This window comes from Dermacentor silvarum, chromosome 1 (genome assembly GCF_013339745.2).
Source record: "Dermacentor silvarum isolate Dsil-2018 chromosome 1, BIME_Dsil_1.4, whole genome shotgun sequence".
NCBI lineage: Eukaryota > Metazoa > Arthropoda > Arachnida > Ixodida > Ixodidae > Dermacentor > Dermacentor silvarum.
The window spans coordinates 39,221,508-39,242,490 of NC_051154.1; the positions used below are offsets into that span (position 1 = coordinate 39,221,508).

The 20,983-nt window shown below is 45.5% G+C and overlaps 1 protein-coding gene and 1 long non-coding RNA gene across 2 annotated transcripts in view; both read right to left on the bottom strand.

Annotated features, from left to right (window-relative positions):
- Positions 1–10,424, bottom strand: part of LOC125945221 (uncharacterized) — a 185,921-nt gene extending 175,497 nt beyond the window's left edge. Inside the window, exon 1 of the long non-coding RNA XR_007466704.1 lies at positions 10,163–10,424. This is a non-coding gene — a long non-coding RNA (uncharacterized LOC125945221). The remainder of the gene's footprint in view (positions 1–10,162) is intronic.
- Positions 1–20,983, bottom strand: part of LOC119460871 (alpha-L-iduronidase) — a 284,651-nt gene that overhangs the window by 211,915 nt on the left and 51,753 nt on the right. The gene's annotated exons all lie outside the window — the stretch shown is intronic.

Consider the following 20,983-nt stretch of genomic DNA (forward strand, 5'->3'; position numbering starts at 1 on the left):
TGAAGGGGATTGCCAATAAGGTGAATGTGAGGTTGATATTCTCTGCTCCAGCGAAGCTATCAAAGTTGTGTAAGTTGACAGACCCTTCTCCCAAACAATCGAAGGGATGTAAAGTGAAGCATAGGAATAAGGATGTGGAGTGCTCGCAAGGGGTGGTTTACCGTATTCCGTTAACTTGTGGTCGGGTATACATAGGGCAAACTGGCAGATGCCTCAATGAAAGGCTTGCAGAACACAAGCGCAATGTGGCAAAACCAAGGGACGGGAACCTTTCTGAATATTGCCGTGAATGTCCCAGCAAAACGTGCGAACCAATGTTCGGCGCATGCACAGTGCAGGCCAGGTGCAAGGACCGCAGCATGCGTGAGATAATCGAAGCCCGGCTGATTCGAAAAAAGGGAGCAGACTGTGTTAGTACACCGTCAGTTAATCTTTCTGACAAGGAAATCGCGTTCCTGGGCGGTATTTGACGTGCACATGCGTAGAGTGTGATTTATTTTTTGTTTTGGTATCCTTCATACCTACTTCGCAATATATTTGCCTCTGTGTTTCAATAAACGTCAGTTGAAAGTTAGCGCGGCCCTGTGTCTCTGTCACGTCCCTGTCTTTTTTTAATTGCGCTATAGGCTTAGCCAATATGAGGAAACCGTACCAACTAGCCCAAGAATCAGCCTTGTTGACCCTTGAGTGTTGGTTATGACAGGCAGGAACATGGAAAGGTCTGTGTTCCCTGGTGATCTTGTGCGGAATACGAAACACGATACAACTGAGGAGTTCGCAGCAGATGGAGATACCGTGAAGGAGTTCGAAAAGAAACGGTAGGTCAGCGCGATTACATCCGCAGCGAAGTAAGGGCAATGACAATAATCCAACAGTGCTAGAGCAACGTCCAGCGTCCGAGTTAGCAAAGCGGTGATCATATATGCTCAGAAACTTTTTCTGCACACGATCTCTGATGTCAAAGTTGGAACTAGAAATGCCGTTCCAAACGACCGATGCATATTCGAGTTCAGGGAGACAGATTGCTGTGTAAAACTTGCGGAACGGTGTAGGAGGAGTAGTCTGCTTTGGGTTTTGCGAGTGAAAGTCAGGTTATTTAGTCAAGTGATGTTGCTATCTGAGCACCATTTAGAAAAAGAAAACAGGTCATACTGCAGGATGAGAGAAATAATAATAATAATAATAACAATAATAATAATAATAATAATAATAATAATAATAATAATAATAATAATAATAATAATAATAATCATGTTTATTTAACGTGCCCAGGAACAACCCTAAGGTCTGAGTGCTGGCGCACGCATACATTACAAACCAAAAAAAAGGCACTCAGGGAGAAATCATTAAACAATAAATGAATAAAAATAAAAATAGTGAAAAGAAGAGAGTACCGACAACAAAGCGCAAAGTAAATACAAAAGAAAAAGGAGGAGAAGGGCACTTGAACAATACATGATATTATAATACCAGGCAAAGCTCGGAAAAGAACGATGACAAGGAGTTATGAAAGATATCAAGTTCACGAAAGTAAGCGTTATAAAGATTCTGTATTCTGTGGACAGTTGAGTGTTCGTGGTGACAGGCAGGAACATGGAAAGGTCTATGTTCTCTGGTGATCTTGCGTGGGATGCGGAACATGACACAGCTGAGAAGTTCGGGACACGTGAGGTTACCGTGAAGGAGTTTAAAGAGAAACAGAAGGTCAGCGCGATTACGTCGGTCGCGAAGTGAAGGCAATGACAATCCAACAGTGCTAGTACAGGGTGCAATGTCCAGGTTTGCAAAGCGGTGATTATATATGCTTAGAAACTTTTTCTGGACACGATCTATAATGTCACTGTTGGATCTAGAAGAGCCGTTCCAGACGACCGACGCATATTCGAGTTGAGGAAGACAGATGGTTGTGTATAATTTGCGGAACGGTGTAGGAGACTTGAATTCCCGCGATAGTCTGCATACAGAACCAAGAGAGCGCATACCCCGCATTGCAACACGTTTAGTATGAGCCGAAAAGTGTAAGGTTGCATCAAAAAGTACACCAAGATCATTGATCTCGCAGACCTTACACAACGGCACAGAATCTATCGAATAAGAAAAAGAAATACTTGCTGTTTTGCGTGTGAAAGTCATGACTTTGGTCTTAGCAGCATTCAAGGTAAGGTTATTATCCTTGCACCATTTAGAAAAGGAAAACAGGTCAGACTGCAGGGCGCGACAGTCATCAACAGTGTAAATTTTCTTAAAAATCTTGATGTCATCGGCATATAGAAGGAAAGAAGAGTTCCGAATAACAGAAAGAACGTCATTAATAAAAATTAAAAAAAGGAGTGGTCCTAATACTGACCCTTGAGGGACGCCGCTAGTTACCAAGTAAGAAGAAGACGTTTGGCCATTGACGTTAATATAACACGATCTATCAAGAAGATAACTGCGCAAGAGATTCACAACTGACGAGTCAACATCAAGGTTCGTAAGCTTGATCAGAAGCAGCGAGTGGCTGACTACATCAAAAGCCTTGCTGAGATCACAGTAAATGGTGTCAACTTGCCCCCTTTGAAGTACCGGCGTGGAGATCTGTGTCATGAAACTTGCGAGATTTGTGATAGTGGAGCGGCCGGTCAGAAATCCATGCTGATTCGGAATGAGCGAGTTCTTCACAGTAAAAGACAATATGTTGTGAAGAGCAAGCTCAAAAATCTTGGATGTAGCACAGGGAAGAGAAATTGGGCGATAATTCGACACATCTGATTTACATCCAGACTTAAATACAGGAAAAACACGAGCAGTTTTCCACATGTGAGGGAAAGTGGAAGTTGTCAAAGAGTTATTAAATATAGATGTCAATACTGGAGCAAATATACTGCCGTAAGCTTTTAGAATTGCGGAGGGGATGCCGTCAGGGCCGCAGGATAGGGAAGGCTTCAAGCGCCTAAGGCATTCGTGGACAAACTCTTCATCAAACTCTTAATAATAATAATAATAATAATAATAATAATAATAATAATAATAATAATAATAATCAATCAATCAATCATGTTGGATGGCGGGTGGCGGATGAAACTTGGATGGCGGATGAAACAGTCATGGCGGATGAAACTTATCGGTACGCCCAAGGTAAATTTCGGAATGAGAGTCGTGCAAGCGCTCCTGCGGTTCCTGAAGTCCACTGGCCTGTGTGAACGTCTGTGACTGGAACGCCTCCTTTGTTACCAATGCCTGTGTTTTTTTTTCTGTTTTTTCGCGCTCTCTCTCTCTTTGCACTCTCTCCAACCCCTTTATCCCCCACCCCAGTGTAGGGTAGCAAACCGGAAACTGACTTCTGGTTAACCTCCCTGCTTTTCCTCTCTCGCTTGCTCTCTCTCTCTCTCTCTCTCTCTCTCTCTCTCTCTCTCTCTCGGAATGAGAGACATCTAAAACTTGAGCATTCGAGATGCAAAGATCTAAGACGTTGCCACAGGAATTGGCGATCAAGTTATGCTGCTAAAGGCAACAGAAGAACAGAAAGTCCAACAACAGGCTGCATTTCTTTTCAGTGTAATGATTGTAATGAGAATATCTAAGTGTGTTCCAATCAATACCTGGTGTATTAAAATCACCAAGAAGAATTACTTTGTGCTTACTATGAAAGGATATTACACTTTCAATGGAAGAGATGACCTCATCATATAAAACAGGGGAAATATTCGGCTGTACATAGAACGATCCAATCAACAATTTTTCACATCGGGCTAGGCTGACTTCTAGCCCCATATTGACTCCCGTACACTTTCTATATCGAGGCGCCGTGCACATCTCAGTGAATTGTCAACTGCGATCAATACGCCACCACCTTTTTGTTGAGATCCACTGAAGCCCCGGTCACTGCGGAAGACGTTGTAGTGTGGTGGAAAGAAGTCTGAAGACGAAATGTCACCACACAGCCAAGTTTCAGAAATAACAAAATAGGAAAAGAAGATGAGATTACTTCGCAAAAAAATTCACGTGCTTTGGTGCGAAGTCCACGAGCGTTTTGGTAAAAAATGTCCAAATGACACGCCACTTTGATCCGTGGGGGTTATTTCAGTAGCATGAATCATGTCACCGTGTAGCACCCCACGGAATGACTTGAGCAAGCAACCCATTGACCACATTGACGGGTCGTTCAGGCGCTTAAGGGCTTCATCATCGACAGCTACATGAAAAGAAGAATACGATTGATATTTAGCTTAAGTCGCCGGCAGGAGAGGGGAGAAATATTCAAGGTCTTTAGGTGGTTGGTCAGGTCGGAAGAGGTAGTTTCAGGGCTCAGATTAGACACAAAAATAGCCTTAGGTCGGTGCTGCCGTTGAGCTACAGATAATGTCGAAGTCTTTCGCGCTCCAACCGAGGCAGGACTCTTGTTTTTATGGCGATAGCAATTATATGGACACTTCAACCGGATTTCTGCCGTCGCCGTGAGGTTCCCTATAGATAAAATCTTCGCCGCGGGCCGTATGCCCGAGCGGAAGCGTGCGGGGATGCGCGCTATCACGGAGAGCGAACGCACTCAATCACCCACGCGCAAGCAAGGAAGCGGGAAGCCAGCGCCGGAGGGAGCGCGGGGTGGGGGGGGGGGGGGGGGGGAGGGCGCATTTCTACTCTGCCAACAACCGCGCTCGTCGCTCGTCCGCACCGTCTCTTATCTCCACACGGCTCTGACCTTTATGCGCCGTGCATTCGCCGCTCAGTTTCCGTTGAAGCGATAGACCGCACGTACATTTGCCCGCTGCGGCGTATGGGCTCGCTGCCAGCGTTTTCACAGTCGTTGTCTGCAGTCGTTCAGTGTGATCTATTCATGTTTGTTTGTGCGCGCTCACACCACGCTTGTTCATTCAGTTAGTAATAGTCGGGCCACATTTTCCAACGCACGCTACACATGCAATGCTGCCCGGATCGGCAGTGCAGCACTAAAGGTGTGTCCCTTCGCACGCGCTGCCCACGGGAAGCGCTTCTCATCAACACCACCGTTTCACACGCGCCTTCTCGTGGTCATCGAGTCTCTCTTTATGTCGGTCTACTTACGCCGCAGCAAACCTGCTTACTTAATCAGCTCATGTTCACTACAATTCATATTGCTACCAAAGCCGCTCACCTTACTTCGTATGACATTGCTGTGTTGCTATCGCATTCATTGCTTCGCCCTTAGGGCGAAACTGTGACATTTTTTTTGTGTAGTCTCGCTTGCTTTTTCAGTGGACGAAGCGAAATCACGTGGGGAAACAGCATCTCGTCGTTCAGCAGTGCGTCGTAACACAGGTACATTAGCTCGCGTTGAGGCAGGAGTAGAAGTAGTAAGGCTGGATGACTTTCCGGAGTCGGCAGGTGTCTTAACAGGCATGGCAGTTGCACGTCGCGACAGCCCGTCGCGCAGGCAACGAACCTCCACAATAATAATAATAATAATAATAATAATAATAATAATAATAATAATAATAATAATAATAATAATAATAATAATAATAATAATAATAATAATTTGAAGTTGAAGTTTATTTCAGGCAACCAACAATACATATATGTATATGTACACACATATACAGTTGCCTAGGGGACCGGCGAAAAGGCTAAAAGCCTGACAGGGCGCCTGCCCCCCAAGAACCCAAATTCACCCCCAAAAAGACACAATTCACAGAGTTACAGTTTGGCAATAGCTATTACAGTGCAGAAAAAAAATGGTCATGGGACAGAAGAAGAAGCAGTTCAGTACAGTAACGCTTTTGTACGTAAACAATAATTTTCATAATTAAGGCACCAGAAGTTATACAAGTGAAACCAAAAATAGGACATCGAATGAATTGATTTTAACGACTTCCAAATGACACAAGGTGAGAGAAAAAACAACAGCAAATAATTTTGACAACATAAAACGTGAACAAGGTTTATGTTTGTATTGATAATAAATATGAATGTACCTTGCTTTTAAAAGCAGTGGTATGAACCGATCTCCTCAATAACCGTAGCTAGACAAGGGTGTTGGTTTAAAAAATGCGGAATGTGATAGCTCAGTTTCTCGGTTCCATAATTTGTGCGTGGTTTTTCTTTCCTACAAATTTTATGACGTAGGTTGTGGCAGTGGTTTTTCGCAAGATACCTCTGAAAAAAACCTGTAGGATTAGATTTTACTTGATTGTAAATGACCATCGCCAACTTTTTTTTTCATGACGTTTGTAATGGTTAGTATTTCATGTTTTTTGAAAAGAGGCGCCGTATGAAACCTGTGTGGTACTCCTTCGATTAGTCGTATAGCTTTCTTTTGCAAGACGTGAATTTTATCCGTGTTTGATTTAGTCGTACTCCCCCACTCAAGAAGGCAGTAGTGGATGTGCGAGTGAACTATTGTGTAATATAGTTGTTTTTTTAACCATTGTGGAGGCAGCTGTGGTAATCTACAAATAATACCCGTAGATCTTGATATGGTGGAGCGGACGTAATTGGTGTGCAAGAGCCAGTCTAAGTGCTCTTGAAAAAGTACCCCGAGAAATTTATGTGCTGTGACGCGTTCAATTTCTTGCCCCTCAAAAGTTATGTTAGCTTCTCTTGTGATAGCCTTATTACGTGGGCGGAATAAAACATATTTCGTTTTTTTAGTGTTTAGTTCTAGTCTATTATTTTTTAACCAGTCAGATAGATGTCTCAACCAAAGATTTGCTTGTTGTTCAAGAATATTGAGCGCATTACCAGAGAAGAATACATTGGTGTCATCGGCGTATAGAACTATGTCGGGTGTAAGTGGTATGTTAGGAATGTCGTTAACATAAATCAAAAAAAGCAAAGGGCCTAGGATTGACCCTTGTGGAACACCACATGTGATTTTACCCACGTTGTATTTAGCGTCACTAATCCCAGTATATTGCTGACGATTAGTTAAATAACTTTTTATTAGTTCTAAAGCCATTCCTCTAATTCCGTATTTAGGCAGTTTCAGTAATAAGATATGGTGCTTAACTGAATCAAAAGCCTTCTTGAAGTCGAGAAAGACCCCTAGAGTGAGTAGTTTATGTTCAAAATTGTCAATTATTTTTTCTTTAATGTCTAGTAAGGCCGTTTCAGTAGATTTGTTCTTTTGGAAACCATATCGTTGCTTTGTGATCACCTTTTCCTGCAGTAAATAGTTAGAAAGTCGTAAGTTTATCGCCTGCTCAAAAAATTTAGAGAATATAGGCAATAATGAGATTGGCCTATACTTATTAAAATCATTTTTATTACCACCCTTAAAAATAACCGATACCCTGGCGACTTTTAAATCATCAGGGAAAATACCAGAACTGAGAATTATGTTACATATATGCGATAGTGGCTGACTTATAAAGTGGGCAACTGCTTTAATAAGCTGGGGCTTTAATTCATCTACGCCACATGCGCAGTTATTTTTTAATTTTTGCAATAGTGTGTATATTTCGGATTCAGTTGTGGGGAACAAAAAAACTGAGGATACAACATTGTCAGTGATGTACGAAGTATAGCTGCTATTTTCGTCAACACAGGTCGTCGAAACGCCAGCTTTCAGGAAATGCTCATTGAACTTATTGGCAAGCAGTGCACCCGAGCATGCTTCATCTTCTATCATAAGCTCCGATATAACCGATTTGTCATCTTTAAGCATGAGATCATTTACCCTTTTCCATACTTTTTTCGAGTCATTGGCTACGTTAGCAAACATATTTTCAAATATGCGACACGTGCATGCTTAATATCTGAGCCTAATTTATTCCTTATTTTTTTTATATTTGGCTAAAGTGTCTAAGTTTTTTGTTTTGATAAATAAACTGAATAGCTTGTCACGCTCTTTTATTCTCCTCAAAAGGCCTGAATTTATCCACGGCTTCCTGGATTTCTGGTGTTTTCTAACTGCTACCATAGGAAATGCAATGTCATAAAGGTCTTTGATAATACGTAAAAAGAGGCCATATGAAGCCACGGGGTCTTTTATTTCCAGTACAGGGTTCCAGTTAGTATCTGCTACTAAGCGTTTAAAAACTTCCATTTTGTCCGTAGATATTATTCTGCACGTGAAGGATGTATTTTGTGTACTTTGGCTATGTCTGGTCAAGTAGGGCGTGAAAAAAAGAAAAAAGGGCAAGTGATCACTTAAATCAGCTATCACTACCCCTGCATCGCACTCACGTGGCTGATAGTTGGTAAAACACAGATCTAGTAAGGTTTCAGAAGCATCCGTAATTCTTGTCGGTATGTTAATTACATTTTGATATCCAAAAGAACAGAAAATATCACTGAGATATTGCTTATTTCCCGTTGGTGATAATAAGTCGATGTTGAAGTCACCACAAAAGATCGCAGGTAGTCCAGACTGACAACAGTACTCTAGAACACTTTCAAGATAAATTAAAAACGCGGTAACAGAACCAGAAGGGGGTCTGTACACAAGGACAACAATTGTGCCCATGCATTTAATCATTAGACATTCATAGTGAGGATCAATAATAATAATAATAATAATAATAATAATAATAATAATAATAATAATAATAATAATAATAATAATAATAATAATTCCTTTTAAAAAATAGCATCAGCTTCACTTCGCCTGCCTTATCAGCACATCATATAATATTTGTTCCTTCAGAGAATCGCACTAAAGCCGCTAAGGGATATGAAACCATTATCAAAATTGTCTAAAATTGTTTATTTTAAACCGCCATTTACCCACGTGAATCTCATTTACCAAGTAAGTGACAAATGCACAGGCCACAATAAAACAAAAATTCAATCCACGCCAGTGTACGTACAACAGATTCCTACTGCACTAAACTGCTCACACGACAATAAGGGAACTTCAGATTCCCGCGAAGATCGCAGTCGTAATAGCGACACCTAGCTTATTACTACGAGCTTTAATAATACCCGCAGTTTGGACGCACACTATGAGTTGGTAAAAGCATTCGAAGTGACGCGCCAATCTAATAAAAGAAGCCACGACTGCTGCTTTGCGCTTTTTTTTTTTTTTTTGTACTGTTTCTCATGTCTGTCTTCGCTTATGGCTTATGTATGTTTCACGCAAACAAATGTCTGACCGCACAGCATCTGACCAGCACCGTGGATGTTGACGCTGCTCGTGCGCATATAGTGTTATGTCAGAGACGGCACATGGTCGTTTTTGTTCGTTACCTTGTTTGCGTGTTTATTTCTTTCTTTCTTTTTATCATGTGGTAATCAAAAAAATTATTAGTGTTCAAGAAAGAAGTACGCAATTAACAAATTCTCTGAACTCTGTACAAAATACAGAGTAAGCAGTTTGCGAAGTTTCTTCTTTTTCTTTACTTTCCCACAGCCGAACACGCGCCGTTGCACGACGAGAAAGAAGTGCTCCCGCGTGTCCTCGCGCAGCTGATGCTCGTTCATCGAATCGCCATTTTGCAGCGGCAGCAATCGTTCGAGACGGACAAGAAGTTCTCCCTGTTTGTCTGGGGTCGCACGCCAACGCTACAGAGGGGAACCAAGACTTCCACGGCCAGAGGATCCGCATCGCCTGAACATCGCCCAATGGCAAGACGTACCGGCGTTACCGGTGCCGCTGCCAAGATACACAAGGAACGAGGACGTCTGACGCGCCTTCATGTCACGCTGGGAGAGCCCGGAGCTTCTGCGCTGGGTCCTATCCCGCAATTACGTGTGCAGAGCCACCGAAGGCTACCTCGGCGTTCTCGGCAACGAAAAACACCCCCGTCAGCCCATCAACATCGAGCTGACACAGCGCAACTTGCTACGGGAATCGAGTTCACAGCATTCATCGAGGCCGCTACACGCGATGGCGACCAGCTGCTGCAGCTGTGGATGCTGCTTTTCAAGCCAAATGAGCGGCAGCTTCATCGACAACCTGAACGCTCACTACATCAAAGTAATGAAGCAGCGAAGAGCATCCTGGACACACTGCAGCTTTTGGAATGCGCTGAACCATCCGACGAATTGCTGCGGCCCTTACAACAGGCTACGTACTCGGCTTGGTTCGCAGCGACTTACATCAAACCGCAGCTTTTTGTGAGTTTCTCCGCGCCCAAATGCCGAAATGACATCACTGGTTGCCGTTCGCTGCCTCCGATATACGACCGCCTTTCATGCAACGCGAACACTCATCGATTCGTGCCGCTGCTGAGCAGCTCACCTCCGTTTAAGCCAAGACCACCTCGGAAATCAATGCACTCCAAGCCGCCAGCGCGACTGTGTTGCTGCAGCACACCTGCACCTGCTGCCTTTCCTGCTGCTGACATCAGATCCTCTAGCCTGTGCGACAACAGCTGCGTGGGCGTCGCGCTGGTCCGTGCTGCAGCATTTCCGCTCCTCCAGGACGACGTAGAGAGCGCGCAGGTTAGCAATGGCGACGCTGTTCAGGCCTTCCCAGTGATTGCACTTCTGGCCAAGCAGTTCGGCCAGCTGGGAGAACATCTGCTGCTGGCCCTGGCACTCGACTTGTTCAACGAGCGGGCTTCAACGGTACCATCTTTCCAACGACCGCCCCCAAGCAACCAGTCATAGAGGCCTCTGCAAGAGCACCCTGGCCACTCTCCAACATGCGCCACCGCTCATTTTCCACAGAAGTAGCAGCCCCGCCTCTCATTGTACAGTACGTCGAGGACTCCGTCGTCCAGTCTCGTTGCGTGGGCCCCAGAACGGTCGCGTTTCCTTCTGTGGAGGCTCGTGCAGCGGCTCGCAAAGCCTGGGGTTGGACGAGGCGATGTTAAGAGGACCTCAAGATTCCGCAATGATGGACGCCCCCGTCGCGGGCGCGTCCGCGTATAATGTTACATATAGTACTTAGTGCACCTATTCGACGCAATAAAAGAAATATACAAATCGACGCACAGGTCTCCGGGATGTCTTTTTATTCTGAACGCGTAACTCGCTGTAACGACAACTCCCTAGCTTATGGATGACGCCATCATAGTTTTCAGCCATGAGCACCCCCGCCGCTCGATCACTTGCTCGCAATGAAAATCACATTTTCAAGCCACTGAACGATCATCATCATCAGCCTATACATATGTTCACTGCAGGACGAAGGCCTCTCCCTATGGTGGCCGCTTCTGGTGCAGCAAGTCCACAACGTGCTGGGCCAGGAGGCATGAGCCTATCAGAAGGCCCGGACTTGGGCATTCGTTTAACTGGTACTAATAAATGTTAGTTTTCTCTCCCTGCGATCTCCAATTACCCCTGTCGTGCGCTAGCTCATTCCAACTTGCGCCTGCAAATTTCCTAACTTTATCATGCTGAACAATATCTCCGTACAATTAAAAAATAAAGTTTATTGCTCCCAATTTTACCTTTACCACTTCTTCATTCCTTCCTGCATATGTAAGTGCGTACAATCACCCGATCCTTAGCACATCCCTCCCAATGGGTACGTGCCATATTTTGAAGTCTCATCATCATCATAATACAATCTCCATCATCATCAAAAAGATGAATTTGTGTGTCTGATGAAACTCGCTTGAATGTCTACGGTACCAATAAAAACCGCCGTAATAACGCTGTATCTAAACTAGTCTGCTTATATAATTATGCGAATGATGAATACCGACGACACTAACAAGAAATGCGCGAATTACGCAGCAAGGCTCTTAGTGTGACTATAAGCGCTCGACAACGTTATATGCGTGTTCTCACGCTGTCACGAAAATCATTGATCATTCAGCGAGTTTATATTTAAGTGAAACGGGGGCATATTAGGGTAGTTTGCAGTCAAATCGTGTTGCAGTCAAAGTGTGTTGGTTAGTTAGGGTCTGGATGAAAATTGCTTTACCCTCGTTTTCTGCATGCTTAGAGGCGTTATATGAAATGCTTACAAATTTTTCCCACTGCCCTGACAGAACCAAAAGCGGCAGCAGTGTTACAAATGAGGAAAATCGATGCCATGTCATGGGTGATCGGTACGGAAATTTTGTACTGCATAGTTTATAAACTGCCTTTGTAGCAAGTTTCTCACTCAAACTTTGCGAAATTCTACAAGGTTATTTTACGAAATTCCTCGTTAGTTTCGCGTCGAGTACGTGCTCGTCGCACTCGAACTTGAACCGCCGATCATTATGCACAGCCTCGAGCGGTTCCTTGGCAGGGTTGCAGCAGATACAGAGGAGGGTGAAGGTAAAAGGTTGAATGCAGTAACGCAGCCGTACGCAGCAGACGTCAAACAGGAAAAACAGGAGAGGTTGAAAGCAGTAACGCAGCCGTATGCAGCAGACGTCAACCAGGAAGAAGAGGAGATGTTGAACGCAGTAACCCAGCCATATGCAGCAGACGTCAGCCAGGAAGAACACGACAGCCTGAATGTAAGAAGACGACGCAGCGGAAGACTCCATGTGGCTCCCAAGCAACCGGAGGAAAGAGACCGGCAGCCCCTGCCGGCTGGGAAGCACTTCGTGCCAGCTTTCGTTTCGTGGGCCCCACGACGGTTGGGTTTCCGTCTGTGGAGGCTGGTGTAACGGCTGCCACAGCCTGTGGTTGGACGAGGTGATGTTAAGGGGACCTGAAGATTGCGCATAAATTGACGAGGTCGGAACGCATGGAGATGTGTTCGTCGTAAACATTTAGTGTTTATTAGAGGAGACCATAAGTACCATTGGTGGTTTAGTGTACTGGCCGCGAATAATATTTCATACAGTACTTTATTGAACCTATTTGACGCAATAAAAAAACAATAGAATTTGACGCGCCGGACTCGAGGATGTCTTTGTATGCTGACCGCTAATCTATCATTTCCGCGCACTGAACACATTTTCAAGCCGTGACGCAATATATCCGTACAAATAAAAAGTAGTCTACTGTTCCAAACTTTACCTTTACCACTTGCTCATTAATTCTTTGCTGCTATTATCTGTGCGCAATATCACCTACATATTGACACATCCCTCACAGTGGGTACGTGCCATATTTTGAAGGCTCATCATCTTCGTAATACAATCACCATCATCATCAATAGGATGAATAGGTGTGCGCTTAAGAAACACGCCTGAAGAATATCTATGGTACCAATGGAGAACGGCCGTGAGAACACTATATCTAAAATAGTAATCCATTTATGTAATTATGCGAGCGATGATTAGCACCGACACTAAGAAGAAATGCGGCAATTTCGCAGCAAAGCGCTTAGTGCGACTAGGCACTCGAAAAGAAGCACTCGAAGACATTATATCCGTGTTCTCACGTTGTTCTGAAAAAAAAAACTAGATCATTCGGCGAGTTTTTATTTAATGAAAATGGAGGCATAATAGGGGTGTTTTGCAGTCAGATTTTGAAGTGTATCGGTTATAAAGGCTAAGTTAAAATTGCCAAACCGCCATTTTCTGCATGTTTAAAGAGACTTGATGTGAATTGCTCAGAAATTTTACCCATTGCACTGGAAAAACCGAAAGCGGAAACAGTATTATATTTGGAGAAGATAGACGCCACGTTATGAGTTATCTGTACTTAAATTTTTAACTACATAGTTTGTGAACTGTTTTTGCAGGAAATTACTCGTGCTCTGCAAAGCTCTGCAACCTTATTTTACGAAATACCTTATAGTTTTCCCTTGTCTCCTGAAAGAACTGAGCGTGCCCCTAAGTGGAAATTAAGGGGTATTCTTATGAAGGATGTGTGGGCGAAATTTCGAGAAAGTCAGTTAAAGATGGGCTTTGCAAAAAGTTCTTGATTTTAGTCCTCAGAATTGTTTTACAGCCAATGTCCACAATATTCCTTAGTTCTAGGGGAACTGTACGCGACAATGTGAATTCATATTGTTACGCGAAGGACGAGTCAATTAAACGAGAAACCATTTACAAACCGCCGTGGTTGCTCAGTGGCTATGGTGTTGGGCTGCTAAGCAGGAGGTCGCGGGATCGAATCCCGGCCACGGCGGCCGCAATTTTATGGGAGCGAAATGCGGCCGCCGTTCAAACCTGGCGAATAAATACGATCTTTGCTGTAAATTTATGTAATCAAGCTCTCCGGAGCATTATCAGTGTGTTATCAAAGGCACAGGATTTTCGCCACTTTCCTATAAGAGCCGTATACAGCTGTCACCAACAAGGAATCAAAATAAAATTTAAAAAAACAAAAAAAAATTGGTAGAACGCAATGTCTAAAGTGCATGCGCAGTTTTCTGTGCATAAAATACAGCCTTTGTCAATAATAATCCTTCTTGAACTGTTTGAAAGCGTTGTATACAGCCGCTATCCGCTATGGTTCACAGCGTTCCTAAAGTACACTACCGTCCAACAAGTTTACATTTATTGAAAATGGGCTGTATATTAAGTTATTGCTGGGCGAAACGTTTCCCGTTTAATTATGGGTTTTGGAAGTAACTCTCCTTATTTCCATATATCCACGCATATTCGTTCGTAGCAAGTTTCCCTTTGTCGGACGAATCACTTTGTTTACGTTTCGTGGAAATATGGACCAGGTTTAATGAGTGATGAGCCAACGCTGTTCAAAGTGTGTCGTTTAATTACGGCGTTTTAAGTAGCGTTGCTGGGCACTACGAGGGTGTTTAATACTGTAATGGCAGAACTATGACAGCCACCACAATAAGGTTTGGTGTAGGGGGAGGGGAGCAGTACGTCTTTTCTTTAGGAGAACTTAGAGGTGCGTTTGTCTACTGTAGGGCCGTTTGTTAACATTTGTTAACTCAATGTTTCATACGGGTGAATCGTTTCATATGGGAAATACGGGGAAACTTTTGATATGTGGGAATCATGGGACGTATTCTCAAACGATCCACTTCGGCGATAGTAGCGCCTCGGCGACAATATCGCCGTCAGGCACGCGCTGATTGATTGGTTGAGCAAAAATGGATGGCGTTGTGCTCAACCAGCCAATCACCTTATCCACTTTCTTTTTAAACAGCCAATCAGCGCCCGTCGTTGGCGGAGGCGTTGAAAAAGGCAGAAGTGTCACCGAAGTGTATCTTTTCAGAATACGTCCTTAGATGGGAGTACCCTTTTTAAGTGAGTGGTTAAATTACAGGCCACTGACATTGGTAATGCAAACGCCCGAAACAAACAGCTTCACTGCAAATTCGGCTAAGCTTCTCCAAAATCACACAACTGTGCTGTAGTTTCTGTGTTTTTCTTCTCTGTTATAATCATATTTGACCTTCTGCGGATATGCTAATGTACCTCCTTTGGCTTTTCTTACGCAGCTTTTTTTTTTTTTTTTTCTTAATGACTCTGTCTCTCGTATACGTGTGAGTAAAGCCGCAAATAAATCGTGTATTATAACCGGAAGCGAGTAAAAGGCATACATGTTGAGGACTAAGTACATTCTACGGTGACATAAGAAAGACGTCCGGAGGTTTGCATAGTGCGAAGAATCGTCAGTAGAACATCAGCATCAAAGTTTTAAGTGTTAATTTCACTTCACACAGTATCAATGTTGGCGTCACAACGATACCTACAGCTTTCTCCAAGCGACATCTTCCAAGAATACCTCATGCAATCTTTTCGTCTTCCGTTGCAGCCATCATCATCTTGTTGGAGGCCTCAACCATCATGAATCCTTGAACAAGCAAGAAGTAGCCAGAGAAGTCTGTACTTCTCTCCAGTGTGGATCGCATCTCGGGTTGGAGACATCTATTCCGTAAAGCTGCAGTCGGTGTTATCATTGTCGTGCCGTCAACGTCGTCCATGGCGTTGTTAACGTGGCGTTGTGGTGGTTTGGCCGCCGTCATTGTACGAGCGTCATTGGCGTCTCTTCGTGGTCGTTCGTCGTTGGAGTGTTCCTCTTTGTCGTCTTTTTTTTTTTCTATGAGCAGCGCCAAAGATTTTCGTTTGAGTGGCCCTACAAAATTACTTTGTGACACTGGTCGACCTGCACAGCGCGCACGCCTCGAGGTCTCAAGGAGGCGAGGCAGGGACCAAGTTGAATGCACAGAAAGACAAAGCGTAATAATGACTTTGCTTTTACAGAATAGACTGATACCCAAGCTCACCAACAGTTTTAAAATAAATAAATAAATATAAAAAGGTGGGGCGCGAGTAATATCTAGCGCACACTAAAGCACACCGCAACATCGAGGCTCCACAACGGTTTGTGACTACAAAGTGTCCTGCATCGACACAGTGTTTCGCCAGCACATGTTGGTGTCAGCCCAGGTGCGGATAGAATTACGCCATAGGTGCCACATAATATTTTTGTTTGTTAGCTTGCTATAGCATGTTCGGTTATTCCTTTCATTCTAATCAAATGAAGGTACAAACATTTTGTTAGTCTTAAAAGAAACTAACGCCATTAAGAAATTCGAAAAGTTATGCAGCTTTTTTACGATTTACTTTTTTTAAGTTATGCCTCTTTTTGTTTACTTCTTCACAGCCAAGCACCAGGCGTTAAGCGATGAGAAAGAAATTTTCCCGCGCGTCCTCGTGCAGTTGATGCTCGTTCATTTTATCGCCATTTTCCCGCGGTAGCAACAGTTCAAGTCGATCAAGAAGATCACCCTGATTCACTGAGGTTGCACGCGATCAATAGCGGCAGAAGTCAACATCGCGATGGCCAGAGGATCCACAGCGCCTGAACATCACCGAATGGCAAGCTGTCTCGGTGTTGTCAAAGCCGCTCCACAGATGCACGAAGAACGACAACGTTCGACGCCTCTTCGGGACAAGCCAGGAGACCTTGGAGCGTCTGCGCAGGGTCTTAATAGGCATTCACTCGTCCAGAGCCACCGAGGACTACTTCGGCGTTCTGGGACGCAGATACAGCCTCCGTCAGCTCATCACAAACGCGTTGACGCAGCGCAACTAGCTACGGGAAAATTCGCCACGTTTATCGAGGCCACTGCCAGTGACGGCGACCGACAGTTGCCGATGTGGATCATGCTTCTCAAGCCGGCTCAGCGGCGCCTTCCTCGGGAACAAGAACCACCTGCGCCAGCGTATCACAAGCGTGCTCAAACACGGACCAGCATACTTCGCACTCTTCAGCTCCACGCTAACTGTCCAACCTCTGCCGCATTTACGACAAGGCGTCTGCAGGGCTTGATCTGCAGCGACTTCCAGCAATCCGCAGCTTGTTCTGAGCTTCTTTGCGCCCGGATGCCAAAAGGACGTCACTGGTTGTCGTATGCTACCGCCGAAGCTCGGTCGCCTTACGATGCGGGCGAACGCACCAGGATTCGTGGAGTAGAGGCTGCGCAGGTGAGCAATGCCGACGCTGTTGAGGCCCTCCCACTGGTTACACTTGTGGCCCAGGAGCCCGGCCAATTGGGCGAACATCTAGTGCTGGCCCGGTGTCTCAGCCTGTTCATTCAGCGGCTTGAACGGAACTATCTCGGCAGCCACCACCTCCAAGGCGACTGGCTGCTTTCGACGGTCCAGTTTCTCTGTATTCTTTACGGTGTCGTCGCTGTAGCCCTGCAGCAGCTTAGTAGTCTTGGCAACCTGCTGCTTTCTCTTCTTGTTGACTAGGCCGGAGCAAACGACGGTTTCTAAGTCCCAAATCTGGCTGATGATCTTTGCGCGCACTCTGTATATTTTCTGCGCTGCGTCGACGTAGTGATCCGTCCTGCCACCATCGTTGGGTGTACCAATGTCTGCACAAGGCGACAGAACGGGTGCTAAATACTCTGCATCCAACAGCGACCTGCAGCTGGGAAGTGTGGATTCTGCTTCTCAAGATGGTGCTGTTTGAGTGCAACGGATAGTCACGGTATTTTTTGTGTGTCGTATGATTTCCTGCTGCGGAGGCTGGTGGAGCGACCGGGACAGGCCTGCGGTTAGACTAGTCGACGCAGTGGTGGCCTCAGGCATTTTGCATTCCTTCATGACGCCGTGTTATGCCCAGATCTGGCTCATCTTGATCATAAACATTTTCTCTATTTATTAGAATTGGCCCACAACTTCATTGCTACATAAGCGCAGTCGTTGCATAGGACCTTAAAAATAGTCATTCATTGCGCTAATTTGACACAATAAATAAATCACATTTGACGCTGAAGTCTCCGAGATATAATTTTACGTTGATCGCGTAAGACTCCGTAACCACACCTTAACTTATCGTTTACGCCATCGTTGTTACTCGGCGTGAGAGCCACCGCCACTCGATCACTTGCGGACGACAAGGTATAGGAAATAAGAAAATCACAATAGAAGAAAGTGACGCACATGGAATCGGTGTATGGTTAGGAAACACGCGAGGAGCGTCAGTGGTAGGAATAGAAAAGCCGTAGTGGCAAAGTATCTAGAAGAGTCGTTTCATTAAGAGACGAGAAATATTTTTATTAAGATCTGGGGTCCTACGTGCCAAAACTACGATCTGTTTTTGAGACACGCCGTAGTTGGTGATTCCGGATTGATTTTGGCCACAGGTTGTTTGTTCACCGTGCAGCTAAATCTAAATAGACGCGCGTTCTTGCACTTCGCCCCCACCGAACTGCGGCCGCCGCAGCCGAGAACGAAACCACTACTAGAACTTACGTACCAGCGCAGCGCCATTAAGCTAACGCGGCGGGTGGCGAAACAAAAAAGAAATCCGGCAATTATTTTCTTTCCAACGACAGAGCCATGAATACAGTAGCTATCCCAAAGCGAACCAACGAGGCTGAGGTTATCTTCTGCGGATGTTTTCATGCACCGTGTGGATAATAGAATGGCTGCGAAACCAAAGAATCCTTTTATAGCCATTTGTACTAACCCTACAAACACTACAAATGTGCCGGTGACCGTCTTTGTTCTCTACAGAATTACGCAGTGAAATAAATGTCCATATTGCAACAAATATCCCCCTTCAATAGTATATAATGATTTTAAAGAGAAGCTTTATTTGTCTAACTCCCCGTGATTAGGCCTGTCGACGTCGTCTGGCTCGAGGAGCAGAAGCTGCTCGTTTGGAACCAGTTCCCCCGGACCGCAGCCGCCCGATTGGCTTCGACCACTTGCCTATAAAGACCGAATAACACCTTTGCCTTCTTCCCTCGAGCAAGGCAGTGCTTTCTGATGCTTGGCACGTGAATCGTTTCACACAGCAACAATTTACGCATAAAGTTATTTGTGGGGTCTAACGTCCGAAAACTCCATAGTGAGTTACGAGGGAAACACCGTAGAGAGAGCCGTTGTCTTTTTGCTTACTTCGTCAGAGCCGAGCACGAAGCGATCCACGTAGAGAAAGTGCTTCCGCGCGTCCTCGTGCAGTTAATGCTCGTTCATTTCATCGCCATTTTCCAGAAGCAGCTTCATTTCCAGTCACACAAGAAGGTCACCCTGATTCACTGCGGTTGCACGCGATAAAAAGCACCAGAAAGCAACATCCAGACAGCCAGAGGATCCACAGTGCCTGAACATCGCCGAATGGCAAGACTTGTCGGCGTTGGCGGTGCCGCTGCCCAGAAACAAGGGAAACGAGAACGTTGGACGCCTCTTCGTGACAAGCCGCGAGACTCTGGAGCTTCGGCGCTGGGTCCTACTATGTATCTACCCATCCAGAGCCACCGAGGACTACATCGGCGTTCTCGGAATCGAAGACGATTCACGTCAGCGTATTGTCATCGTGATTACGCAGCGCAACTTCCAATGGGAATCCCGTTTGCGGCGTTCGTCGAAGTCACTGCCATTGACGGCGACGAGCAGCTGCATTTGTCGATCCTCCTACGGAAGACGTCTGAGCAGCATTTCCCTCGGCAACAAAAGCAACGTCCGTTAACGCATCACCAACGCTCTGACGCAGGTAATCTGGCTACAGGAATGACATTCGCTTCCTTCGTCGAGGCCGCTTTTAGTGACGGCAACCACAAGCAGGACGTGTGGATTCTGCTCCTCAAGATCCGGGCGGTGTGTACAAAGGGCAGGGACGTAATCAACGCGAGCTTATGACTCGCGCTTACTGGGAATTCCTCGTTCAAGGGGAACAATTGCAAGCTCCTATCCCAATCACGAAAGAAGTTCCACGGGTTACCCAGTCTTTTCAGACAGGGATAAAGACACGCCGCTTCCTTCAGTGTAGCGCGCGTGCGGCCCCGGACATCTAAGGGCATCACAGACATGTTATTGCTCTGTTTCGTGCGGCTAGGAGCCGCTTGTCCCTCTAAGAAGGTTGTAAGGTGCTGGGAACCCCGCACCTATTTAATAGGCTAAAGTCTCGTTCGTTATCGGAATTAACCAGACAAATCGCTCCACCAACTAAGAACGGCCATGCAACACCATCCACCGAATCAAGAAACCATCCACGCATTAACACAGCCGTATGCAGCAGACGTCAACCAGGATGAACATGACATGCTCAATGCAGTCACGCAGCCATTCAACGACAAAGTTGAGGAAGCCGACGTGGCCGAAGACTCCGTGTGAGCTGCCACGCAACCAGAGGGAAGACATCGGCACCTCCCGTCGGGTCCGTGCGAGCTCAGCTTCGTCCTGTGGGAAGCGTTCCAGCCTTCTTACGATAACGATGCCGGCGACTAGTACGACGAAGAGTGGTGCGCACCGACCCAGATGGGCGATTATCCACTCCTGAAAGTGCATGCCGTGCTGAATTATAGGAGAGAGTCGGACAAGGGCAAAATGGCAGAGGAGCGCAACACCGACGACAAGACACCACCGCTATCGCCAAAAACTACAACCGACGAGACTCCTCCACCTTCTCCCGGCTTTGTTCCAGAGAGTGATCCTGAAGATGATGATGGCGACGCGAGCACGGTCACAGCCCAGCACTCACCATCTCTTCTCGGAACGACCAGTGCAAATGCCTACGAAGACTACATGACACCTGGCGGTGCTATTCGCTCGCCTATCATCAGAAGTGTCGGAAAGACGTCGGCACCCATCATGTCAGCAAACACGCTGCTGTATAGCTAACATCTGCTGACGCAGCGCAACTAGTTATGGAAACCTTGTTCGCGGTGTTCGTTAGAGCCCAGTGCCAGTATAACGGCAACCAGCAGATGCAAGTGTGGATACTACTTCTGAAAACGGCAGGCTTGGATTGGGATCTGCATCTACTGCATTCTTGTGCGGGACGTGGGTTCCTCCTGTGGAGGCTCGTG